The sequence below is a fragment of the Propithecus coquereli genome, unplaced genomic scaffold, assembly GCF_000956105.1.
Source record: "Propithecus coquereli isolate 6110/MARCELLA unplaced genomic scaffold, Pcoq_1.0 Scaffold95, whole genome shotgun sequence".
Lineage (NCBI taxonomy): Eukaryota > Metazoa > Chordata > Mammalia > Primates > Indriidae > Propithecus > Propithecus coquereli.
In genome coordinates this window covers 5,460,052-5,473,263 of record NW_012155840.1, presented here as the reverse complement: position 1 = coordinate 5,473,263, position 13,212 = coordinate 5,460,052, and positions in this window count along the sequence as shown.

Genomic DNA, 13,212 nt, shown 5'->3' with positions numbered 1-13,212 from the left:
AAAAAAAAAAGAGTTTAACTTTTTATCCTCTATTGTGAGAGGATCATACAATGTTAAGATTATGCAGGACTCCAGTGTGATGCATATTCAGGCACACACTAATTGCTATTGAATGAAGTTGTACTGAACTATCGTACCAACCACCGTTAATTAGTCAAATAGGCTTAAATTCTAATCCCAATTTGGTCACTAACTAGCTGGGTGATTTTAGGCAAGTTACTGAACTTAAGGCTAAAGTTTTGTTACCTGTAAAACAGTACTTATCTCACATGCTGATTGAGCGCATTAAATGAGATACCAAATTATAAAGCGCGGTCTCTGACAAATAACATAATAAATGCTCAGTAATAGACAGCTCCTGCTATTATGGTAATTTTGTAATCTTTTATTCCTTTTCTACTCTTCTCCTCTCTCCTTCCTGTGTCCTCTCTCCCATTCCCGTCTTCTTTCCTTTCTTTTACTTTACTTCTTTTTCTGAATGGTCACCTACAGGATGAATTTCAATTCTGTCCAGGTCAAGAGATCTCTAGATACATTGGGGATCAACTCTACCGCCAACTACTATGTAAGGAAAAGTCAAGGATACAAAATAAGTAAATATGGCTTCTGTTTTTAAGGAATTCATATTCTTAATGAAGCACCAACAACTATGTTTTAAGGTCTACAAGATGGGAATATAAGAAACAAAAAATCAATTTAGAGCTTAAAATTATCTGGTAAATAGATAATTTTGACACAATATAGTTAATCCCGGCCTAAACGTCTGCAGAGTGTTTCACAGCATGGAGATGAGAGGGGCATCATATAATAATTAGAAAATATAATCTAAATACAAAGTGAGGGCTATGAGAACTCAATGAAGTAAAAGGAGAACAAAAGAGGGTTACTGATTGCTTCATTAAAGAGAAAGAAGAGAAGGAAACCTGAGATAGGGAAAGAAGGCAATATAGGACCCATGGGCAGCAAACAAACATGCTTGGGGACACCCAGCTCCCTTGGCTCCATGTCAATCACCCATACAGCTCTAAGAATATAAATCAAACAGCGTATGTGTGAAATTCCTCAAATCAAAGAGGACAGTGGATGAGGACAAAAAATATATAATATATCAGCTTCTAAGGGACACCTTCCTGGCCAGAGGTTTCAACTTTGGGCTTCTGCAATGGAAAGATGACCCATATTGAACAATAACACAAAACTCATGCTGGGAAGTTTCCATGTCAAAAGTTAAGTACTTGGCTTTGTGAAGAAATCTCTTGACCTCAAATCTCATGAGTCTATAATTTTGGAAGAGAATGCTAGTATTTTCTTGCTCCAGAGAATGTGAATGAATTCATAAGAGAGAAGAGTGTGGAGTGTGGGAAGAGCACAGGCTTTGGAACCAGAGAGACCTAGCTCGGTTTTTTCCCTATGGAACCTGGACCATTTTTCCTGACCCTCTGTGTCAGTTTTCTCAAGGTTAACATTAGAATTAATCCCATCTGTATATCATCTAATAGAGATGAAATGTAAGAGACACTATAACTTTTGCTTTCTGAGGCTTACTTCAAACAGAAAGGGAGAACATAAATTCATTATTGTATTTATTTAACAATGATGATAACAATAAAGGATAAGTTTGTTTTGGAAATACAAATTTTGAGAATTGTAAAAGCATCCTAAGAAATTATTGTGTATTTTCATTGTCACTTTTCTTAGTTCTGAGTTCAATTAAATTTGTAAACTGTATTTCTAAGAGCATGATAGTGCATATAATTGTATCTCATGCTAAAAGACTTTTCATGGGCTCTTAATTGCTTTAAAATAGTAAAATCAATGTTTATGTGCCATCCTAGGCAATGATTCTGTCAGATCTTAGTTACAAAACAGGACTGAGCTTGAGCTCTCCTTGGAACAGAGCCCTGCTAGGAGACACAAGGCATGTCCAGAACTTACTTTGGTAGCTCTACTGTGGATTTGGTTCCACCGTCCCTCAGATCGTGGGAACACTGAGAAAGATGATTTTGGTATTACAGTGCTTGTGGCATTTTGTCTGTTTAAATGCCCAATTCTAAAGTCAACTCCCCTGCATACATTACTCCTTCCAAATGTCACAATACACAGTGGATGAAAATGAACAAAGATCTCACATGCTTATTCTAGAACAAACAAACAAGTCTGAACAGATGGAGCTTCTCAAGTCTTATGTTAGAGTTATCGTCCAGAGCGATCAGATTGCTGGCTTTGGACACCCTTTGCTTCACTACAGCCAATAGATTCTCCTCCTTTGTAAACTTCTTGGTGAATTTACACATATCATTCTGAACAATGTAAGGCTTCTGGCGACTCAGTCTTTAGAGGTTCAGAATGACATTTCTGGAAGTATCATGGTATAATGGTGAGCAGGGAGGGTTAGGGGTCTTACAGACCTGTGTGGATCTACTTGTTAGGCATGGAAGTCACTGGACTTCTCAATTTTCTCAAGCACACATTGTATTCATCACAGAGGATTCTTTAAGTAATAAATGAGAAAATTCCAAAGAACAGTTAGCTCGCAGTAAGCATTAAGTAGTATCATTAGTAGTATTATAGTCTTATTAAGAGAATCAAAGGTGATACTTGACACTTAATGCCCACCCGAAGTTGACAGGACCTCAGACTATCTTGTTTCCATCTATGGAATAGTTCAGTAGGTTACGCTGCTTCTTCCTCTCCTTTTCCCCCATCAATTATCTTTGTTTCTTTTGCTAATGTGGCAACCATGGGGGGACACAGAGGTCCTCTTTCCTTTTCAGCTCTATTCGTAACACAGAAACATGGGGATGTAGGGCAAAGTTGTCTTTTTTTTGTGTGTGACAGTGTCACGCTCTCATCACCCAGGCTGTAGTGCAGTGGCATCATCATAGCTCACGGCAGCCTCCAACTCCTGGGCTCAAGCAATCCTCCTGCCTCAGCCTCCAGAACTATGGGTGCACACCATGATGCCTAGCTAATTTTTCCATTTTTTAATAGAGACAGGATCGCACTCTTGCTCAGCCTGGTCTAGAACTTCTGAGCTCAATCAATCCTCCCACCTCAGCCTCCCAGCGTGCTAGGATTACAAGTGTGAGCTATCACGCCCAGCCAAAGTCTCCTTTTCGATCAGATTCTGCCACTGATGGTGTCTGTGTGTAAATCTCGGGCCAAATCTGAGCCAAACTTGCATTAATCACATCTGATCCTGCGACCTACATAACTTTACTTCTCACTATCTCCAGTCTTACCTTTCAGCATGGTCTGTATTTTCCCTATCCTTGATTTTCTGTTATTACCTATTTTTCTACCTTATTACATGTGAATTTATGAGTTAAAAGCTGCCTCAAATCCTTTGTGAATACACATGTAAATACATAATTACATAATCATATATGTTTTATTCTCTTGATAGCTCAACTCTAGGGCCTTGTGTTTTAGGAAGCCCAGTGCTCAATTTTCTGTTCCAATCTAGTATCTATCCTGGGCCTCAGCTTTTGATAGAGTTATCTTTCTTCCTTTTTGTATCAGCCAATTTCTTCTATTACATAGACCGTGTATTCTTTAATTATCATTTAATAGATTTAATACGGATGACTTTATCAAATCAACTTGTCCATCTTTAGTTAAAGGGGCTTGGAAAAAGCACCAACACCATCATCTGGTGCAACCTGAAACTCATGTCTGGGCAGGTGAATGCAGAATGTCTCCCACATTCTCTCAGCATCCCATTAGAGGCATCCCAGGGCTGAAGTGCAGCTGGATGCACTATGGTGCTAGACTTCAGCAGGGGGCCTCTGGCAGAGCTCACTGTCCATTTTGCCTGGACCAAGCATGAGCATGGCCTTATGGTATTCATGGACTGCTTTAGGATCCAAAGTTTGAGCTTGTATCTAACCTGGTCAGGGAAGAGCTGGGCAAGGTGGCTACCTGACACCTGGAGACCTTCCTAGTTCCAGAGCCTTGTGTCCCATGAGAATTGAATTTGTGCATGACCACTCCTTATGGGAGGCAGCATCCCTGATTCTAGGTAAATACTTTCTGGGCACTCTGGGAAAAACTCTTGAGGTCATTTATCTGATAATCTGCTTACTTCTTTTATCCATCCATCCATCCACTCAACCCACTCAACAAAAGATTGTGTCTTCTCTGTGGACGGAGACTGGAGAAAAAAAACCCACGACAACAAATAAGATACTATCCTGGTCTCCAAGGAGTGCATTTGGTCCTGAAGAGAGAAGCATATGTGCAAATGAATAAGGGGACGGAAGTGTTACAAGTGCAGGGATAGAGGTGTGTTCAGAGAGACACAGAAGAAGAATCATCCTTTCTGCTGGGAGTCAGGAAAGCTCTCATCTAGCTCCTGAGAGATGAGGGAGTAGCTACAGGTTGGGCATGAAGAGAGGTTTGGAAGGCAGAATAACATTCCAGTGGGCAGAGAGGCTTAACGTAATAAATAAAATCCAATGATGTGACCAACTTAAAAGATAATTAAAGTATTTCTGGGACCATCATTTGAGGGACTATACACACTGGCTCCACTGAAGATTAAGCAGATGCATTAAAACAACATTAACATTAACTGAGGTTTGTATGAAGTCCCAAAGGCTAGTTTGGGTATTTAACATAAATTATCTTCAAAGCAATTTTTTGAGTTTTATATAGCTCATTTTTGTTGCTGTTGTTCTTTCAAATTGAAGAAACAAGAAACCTGTTTGAATTTCTTTAGGTCACACAGCTTTAATATGTCAGAAACAGAATTGTAATCCAATTCTTTTTGACACATTCACATTTTTCCTCTACAATTTTGTGTTTGTCTGGAAATGCATGGATTTTTATCGATTATTTATAACCCAGTTTATACACCATAATTGTTGCATAATTGTTATACATTGCCCAATAATCATAATATGTGTATCCCAAGTAATATGCTAAGAGTAAATCATACTGAAAAATTTTTTAAATAAAAGTCTATTTAGAAAGTATATCAATTTAACATACGAGATTTAAAAAGACAAAATTAACTGTTGATAAGTTAACACATGTCAAGAATTTCTAAGTGCTCTGTATATATTTTGCATGATGAATTCTCAAAGCAAAACAATGATATGAGAATTATTATTTCTGTTTTGCAGATGGAGAAACCTAGGATTAGCAGGTGCGATAACATATCCAAAGTCATACAGTCGATGAGTTGCAGAGGCAGGATTCAAGGTAAGGTTCTTTTAGATCCCAAACCCCTCATTCTTATATATTATACTGTACAAACAAGACTAAAGTAGAGTAGAATGGTCTTTTTCCTATTATTTTATTAGTTTTATATATACAAAGCCCTGGGGTAGTCTCTTAAATTCCTGTTATTATCTCAATAAAACAAGATGAAAAGTTTTCAAATCCACTGTTCCTTCTAAGGGCATAAAATTGTATAGTAGGGAAAGGTGGAGCAGAGAAAAAGTGAAAGAAGAATGTTCTGAGGAACCTTCCAAAGATATTTGGCAAAATCCAATTTGACTCCTATTATTAAGAAAACATCATAAAAATACATGAAAGCAACTAAAAAATGAATAACGATGAAAGCAAGTTAGCATAACGAAGCATACTCCCCTAATCAGAGATAACCCAACGTCATCCAACACAGTAGACATGCTGCAAGGTACACGGCTAGAATCATCAAATTTATGGCTCAAGGAGATTCCCAAATGGAAACAGGCAAGCATTTCCTTAACAAAGCCAATGTGCTGAATTCATTTCTGGACCAAATTTCACTCTCTGTGGGAAATCACTTTCCTCAAACTCCAAAACACCGTTTGATAAACTGTCTATGCTTTCAGTAAAAAACCTGACATCTTAAGTTATAGTACACCAAGAAAAATATATGAATTTTCAATGGGACCCAATCAGGAATTTTTCCAGCTTGAATATTTCATCTAAATAACTTGATACAGTTCCTCAGTGTTGAAAAAGATTAGCAGAGGCGAAGACTAGAACACACGCATTAGAGAAGGCATAATTTTGTCTGTAATCCATGCAAAGTACATGATTTTGAGGACCACTGTGTTTACTTCTGCAGAGTAAGAAAAGTACATTGAAAGAGGTCATCATGACTATTTCTCTTTAATTCTATCTTATTTACCTTTTTATTCTATTGCTTGGATTACATGAAGAAGAAAAGAGATGTAATTATTTTTATATACATTAAACCTATTAATTTTCAACTTAAACATAATTCATTGGAAACTGTTCTGAAGAAGTACTCTATTACATTTATTTATATGTTGCAAGGTTTCCCAAAAGACAATAGCATGAGAGGTAAAATACATTATCTGAGTGAAGGATTACTACAGCATATCAAAGTCGAGTGACACATACAATAATGCATATTTGCAACTCTAAGTTGAATGATAGTACAGACTATGAAAGGGAGTATGGGCTTATTTTCCTGGGTATAACTGTGTTTGGGTATGCAATGACGCTTAGAGTTTTTAAACTTCATACATAATAATCCTTTTAAAATCAACTTTATAATCCCTTTGGTATTTCGAATGGGAACATTTTTTCTTTATTTATAAAGCTCCAAAGAGAATCAAATTCAGTATAGAATAAAAGTATAATAATCAAACCCAAACATTAAGATACAAAATAACATTCTCTGATTTGCTGGTTGCTTTTACAAATTCATTTTTAAAAGTGTTCATTTGGTATATTACATAGTCCTGAAATTTAGTTGGGTTGTTTCAGTTTGGATTCCTCCTCTCTCTTAACAGGAGTAATGACTTGGAGGAAATTTAGCTGAGAGTCACCAAGATTATAATAAAAATAAAAATAGTACACAAAACATAGCTTCTCATCATATAAACAAGAAGTGCAAATAATAATTACAGGTCAGCTACGAATATTTCCCAGGTTTTTGACTACAATTCTACTTGTGGTCCACTTGAAAATAAATGAAACAAAAATCACTTTGAACCAGAAAGGCTGTTATTCCCCTGGTTGGGAATGGGAACCCAGTTTGAAACACATGATTCCAGTGCATCCAGGACCTAACCCTGCAATGTGATCCTACTAATGAGCGCATGGATGGGAAGTGCAGAGGAGCTGAGGGGAGAGGTGCAGGTGGGAATGTGAACTCGTATTCACAAATAAAAAATCTAGCCACTACCAGTGTCAGGCTTTTAACATTCAGTCTGTCTTCTTTTGATACTCAAGTTTACTGCATTCTAAAACCTTAGCACTTCCTTAAACTCTCAGAATAACGATCAGTATAGAATGCCAGGATAGCTACTCATGGGAAGATTAAATTTCAGAGTCCTCTTTTTCAAGATGGTAAAATTAATGGAATGACATATATGCATTCAAAGCTGTCAAATAAAAAGAAATATTTCTCCTTCACTCAACAGGTTTATATGCTAGCAGCTGAAAATCTCTCCTTCTCAATGAATAAGACTTAAAAATTGAATTAAATAAAAATCAACACCAAATAAATGAAGCCCTCCCAAACCCCAAAGATCCACATTTCTTCTATTTCCAAAGTCTGTTACTTCTGCTTATCTGCTGCTATTTAAAAAGCCACCTCAAAACAGTGTGGCTTAAAACAATAATTTCTAGCAATTCTATGGGTTGACAGGGTGGTTCTTCTGCTCTCCATTGTGTTGGCTGCAGTCTTTTGGGGTTTGACTTAATTGGATGGTTCACTCAACAGGCAGGTAGTTGCTGTTGGCTCAGAGCCCAACTTGGTTGCACTGCCTACATGTGGCCTGTGTCATTTGGGCATCTCACAGTATGACGACTAGGTTCTGAGCGAGATCATCCCAAGAGTCAGCATTCCAAAAGACCCAAGTACAAGCTTCAACACCTCATAAGTCATGCAGTCCCCCTTTTACCACATTCTAACCATAATGGCAAGACACAGAGTCCACTCAGATTCAAGGTCAGGGGACTACACAAGGATATGAATATCAGGGCACATGGTTCATTAGCAGTCCATCTTTGGAGACTAGCTAGTGCAATATTCATATATTCACTTCATACACTGCTAAAGACCAAACTGCAGACAATGAATCTAACAGGAAAAATATTTAGCAAATTTATGAACCATTTATATTTGCAAGTTTATTTTCAAAGAACTTATACCTACAGTTTGTCCCTTAGCACGGACATTTACTAATGATGATGAATTTTACAAATCTTGCATCACGTACCAAACAGCCTTGGAGATTCAGCATGTATCTTTATGTGTTAAAATTCTAAGCAAATAATTAAACTCAACTAAATATATCCAACAACTCTTAGAGGTAATATTAAGCATTGGTTCATTGGATATTATATTTTTTTCCAGTAAAAAAAGGCATTACCCAGCTTTGGACTTTGAACTACAGGACGTACAACTTTTAAATATTAAGTGCTACTGAAAACTGCATTTAAATTGAAAAGGACCAAAATGTCAAAATGTGAATAACTTTATCATCTTAGGTCACTTCCTAAAGATTGATTTTTTTTCAATGCCCTATATTATTTGTGAAAATGCTAACACTTATAAATAAATATGGAAGCAAAAATGCATTGCTACATCTAATGGTCAACTGTGTTATATTTGATGGGTTCATTATTTCGATAACATTTTCAGTCTTAACTTTGAAAAGACTGTACACTGACTTACATATTTCAATTTTCAGGGAAAGTGAAAACATTAGAGAAGTTGGGGAAAGTGAGAATAACAGGGAAGCCATATTTTCAAGTGCATTTTCTTCATTCATTCACTTTATCATTACTCTGAACAAGACTTCCTAGCTCTTTCACTGGTGGAAAAGAAAGAGGAAAATATAAGCAAACAATTAGGCCGGGCATGGTGGCTCACGCCTGTAATCCTAGCACTCTAGGAGGCCGAGGCGGGCGGATTGTTTGAGCTCAGGAGTTCGAGACCAGCCTGAGCAAGAGCGAGACCACATCTCTACTAAAATTAGAAAGAAATTAATCGGTCAACTAAAAATATATAGAAAAAATTAGCCGGGCATGGTGGCACGTGCTTGTAGTCCCAGCTACTCGGGAGGCTGAGGCAGGAGGATCGCTTGAGCCCAGGAGTTTGAGGTTGCTGTGAGCTAGGCTGACGCCATGGCACTCTAGCCAGGGCAAAAGAGTGAGACTCTGTCTCAAAAAAAAAAAAAAAATCAAATAGATGCAACTGTGTTAGAAGCACTTTGAAAGCAACAAACATGAGGCAAAGACAGAGAATTACTGAGTGTGTGGGGGGTGGGGGTGCAGAGGCTGCTCTGGGGGGCATGGTCCTGGAAGGCTTCTTTGAGGAGAGGACACTTTTGCTGGAGCCTGAGGGCACAAGAAGCTAGTTAGGATAGAGGTGAGAATAGACAGCATTTTAGGCAGAAAGAACAGCTCAGCTCGGGCAAAGACCCTGAGCTGAGAAGGGACTTGGTACGAGGACCTGGAAAAGCTAGAGTTAGTAAGCAAAGAGAAAGAGGTGTGAGCCAAGAATTGAGAGATGCATGGCATCAGATCCACAGAGGCTGGAGATTGTGATAAGGATTTGGAAGCAATGAAGTACTTGAAAAGTTGAGTGTAGATTATCAAGTTTGGAGACCACCACCAAGTAGGCCATCCTCACCTACTGAGCCAGAAAGGCCAGCTGTGAGAAGGCCAATCTCAGGCTTTCTGTATCCCTGTCCTACCAGGCAGCTTCTTCTAAAATTTTGTCAAGAAATCCCAGACCCAGTCCATCCACTCAGTTCAGCTGGCTGCAATGACCACATTTTTACCATTGAGGCTGAATCTATCTAGTCCGTTAAGATCTCTGAGCTAAGTTTCCCAGAACTCCAGCTTTATGATCTCCTCTTTTATGATAAGGTAAACAACAACAGCACACACACACATATACACACATGCACACACCTAAAAATGCAAATAAAGTCACATTATTTCATAAATTATTCACATCAGTAGCTCATCTAATTCCCAGCCAACTAAATTTATCTTAGAGCAATTGGTTCGGGAGGGGTGAGAGGTAAAAGGCATGCAGATCTTGAGAACTCTCTAACGTCATACAAGATGTCACGAACTAAATCTCTATGTAGTAGGTGAGTGGCTAAGTCCCTGAGATTTGAGTTATGTTACAAAGCTTCTACCCATGGAATGTTATAGTCAATGTCTTAAAATATACAAATGATTTGACTGTCCTAAATAGAAAATGGAAAGTGATATATGAATTGTTTTTTTCTTTTTGAACAAATGTGGTTTTAACTTTTCATAGGACAATATGAATCAGCTAAAATAATTTCCAAGAAAAAGAGAGAAATGTATGGAGAAAATTATCCTGTATGGATGTCTAATTAAAAATCCATTAAACATCTTACCAAATGAATGTATGACTTCAGTTTTAGCAAAGAAAATAGAAATCACTTAAAAAGACAATGAGATAAACACGTTTTCATGTGTGACACTAATGTCTTCTGTCCATTACCAATAAGGCCGATGGCTCATGGCATTTGCTTGTACATAAATTGCTTTACAGTGATGGATTCAACTATCACACAAAGTTCAACAAAGTACTGGCTCTTTCGAGATTATAAGGCCAAAGAAAACAGCACTAAAGAAATGCTTTTGTGAAAATGCATCAGTACTTCCTCAGAACCATTTTTTAAAACTCTCAACCCCATTCTTGAAATAGCATGAGAATTGGAATCAGACAACTTGTATCTGTTCCCAGTCCTGCCACTTGCGGGCATGTAACTTGGCGCTTTGGCCCTAGCTCCTCATCTGTAAGACGAGCTGTGATGACCCGTCTTTTAAGGTGTCAGGAGGATGAAATGAAACTGTGAGAACAAAAGTGCCCACATGCAGCCCGGCACACAGAAGGCCTTCCCAGAGACAGTCTTGATCCTTGCCACCAAAGGCAAGGCTATTTGGAGGAACAGCACTGGAGGATGCACCACTAGACTACTTGGATACCATCTGTTCCCCCTGCAGAAGGACTAGACACAGGGTACGGGTGGGTAGAACCCTTCAGTGGTAAAGAACTAGTGAACTCAAGGATGCTGACCACATATTTTACTCTTCAATGGACACTGATGGCTGCGATTCCCCAACCCCCCAAATAGACAAAATAATATAAATAATCTTAATAACAGTGAGCATTTATTGAGTGCTTACTATATGCCAGGCATTATACTAAGTGTTTGTATGTATTACTGAATTTAATCTTACTAACTTATAGGTACTATGACTGAACAAAGACTAACTGATTACTAGTCTTCTATGCTTTCTTAAATTGGACATTATAAAGAGGTAGCAATGCCGGTTTTTTTGGTGAAGCCAATAACTCCTGAGAAGATTAAGCTCATCTGTCACCCACTCCTTAGTATCAAATGCTTTAATCACAGGATAAAGCAATGCAGGAAGTGCAGACTTGGCAGGGAGAAAAGGGGTACAACTTGGAGAACTTGGATGCAAGGGAGGTCTAGGTGGGCAGCGTGGACTGGTGGGTGGGGGAGGGAGGAGGGGAGGAGCAGGACAGGGAGGCACTTCTCTGCCCTTGGGGCTCAGGTGCTGGGCTCCCACCAGCATCACTGCAGTCTTTGCCAGGGCTGCGGAAAAAGCAAGGAGAGAGAGTACGGGGGTGACCTCTGCAGCAGAGAAAGCGAGATTCCTGCTGAGGGTTCTTGATGCCCCTGAACAGAATGCTTCCTACCCTTCATGGGTGGAGTAGGAAAGTAAGACAGGTCAACATTACACCGGCCAACCAGGGGGACGAGCGCAGGGACTGTGACATGCCAGGGGTCAGAGGAGACAGCAGTACCCTCGAGGGTGCTTGTTGTTTTTGTTATGTTTCTGATCTCTTCATCTTCAACTGTGACAACCACATGTCCCCTCCCAACATTCTGAATTTCTTCTCTAGTGGTATCTGTCCTTTCAGCCTTTAAATATGTTCAAATCTCTTACTTAAAAAAAAGCCATTTGACTTTGCCAGTCCTTTTCTCTCAGGATTTATTAATACTTTGCTCTTTCCTTCAACCTAAGGAGGAATCTAAAGTCATCAGTCAGTACCTGAGTTCAGGCAGATGCTCTTCTTTCTCCCCACACACCCACTTCTCAGTTTTTTTATAGTTACAATTTCACTATTGATCGCTCCAACTGTCCTCTTCACTAGGTTTATCGATCACATTTTTCCTGGTCAAATGCAGTACCTCTTCCCTACTATAATTATGGTTGTTATCAATACCTACAGCAACAAGAAATGACAAAATACCACTAAATATGGTGTTTTGAGCTACAGGGACAGAGCAAGGAATTATAATTCACTTTTCTTACAGAAAAAGATGATAAAACATAAATGTGTGAAAACAATTTTCATATAGGAATTGAAACAGTAAAAGGCCGGGAGGAAAAGGAGAGGGACGGTCAGTCTCTCCCTCCACTGTCCCACGCCACCAAAAAAAAAAAAAACCCAAAACCCCAGGGCACAGAGAGAGTGGCTTTCTGAAATCCCATACAGGGTCCAGTCAATGGCAGGAAAATTGTGTTGCCATGTGAGTTGCTGTGTGCGGGGCTGTCCAAACAGAGAGACCCGTTCCTTCCCTTTTGATACCTGTGGCAAATTGTTCTGTTTTTCCTTCCGTTTTTTCCTTATGTCATTCATTTTGTTGGCCTCTCTTCCTTTTAGGTCCTCACGTCTACATGTGGACATTATAGCAATGTCTGAAATCTAACAGGCGGGAAAGGAAAAGGCGGGGAGAGAGAGAGCCAGGAGAGGGCGGACAGCCTTCACCCAAGGCAAAGGAGCTTTCCTCGCAGAGACACCGTCACCCCTCCACTGTCGCGTCCTACTGCAACTGTTCCCAATCGCTCCTCTTCATCCTGCACATTCCATGTCCTCACGTCCTCCTGCTTTGGCTGCCATGACATCACTTCTGTGTGATTCTCACCCATTCCTGGTCATCTTACAGTCTGTCTAGAGCTCACGGCTGGCAGGGTCATCTCCTCAAAACCAATTTAAACCACTGAAAGCCATTTCCATCTTAGAGTGACCTGACAAATCTACAGTGACTCTTGAGGTTTGAATACAATCTGGAAAGTCATTTGAATCTGCTGGGGAGGAGATCTGAGAGGAAAAGAAAACCTGAAGCACAGTAGCTTTATGTATTTATTTGGCCCAACAATAACAACAAAAGAATCTGGAAAAGGTGATCTGGATCTGGTACGACGACCCTGACCACC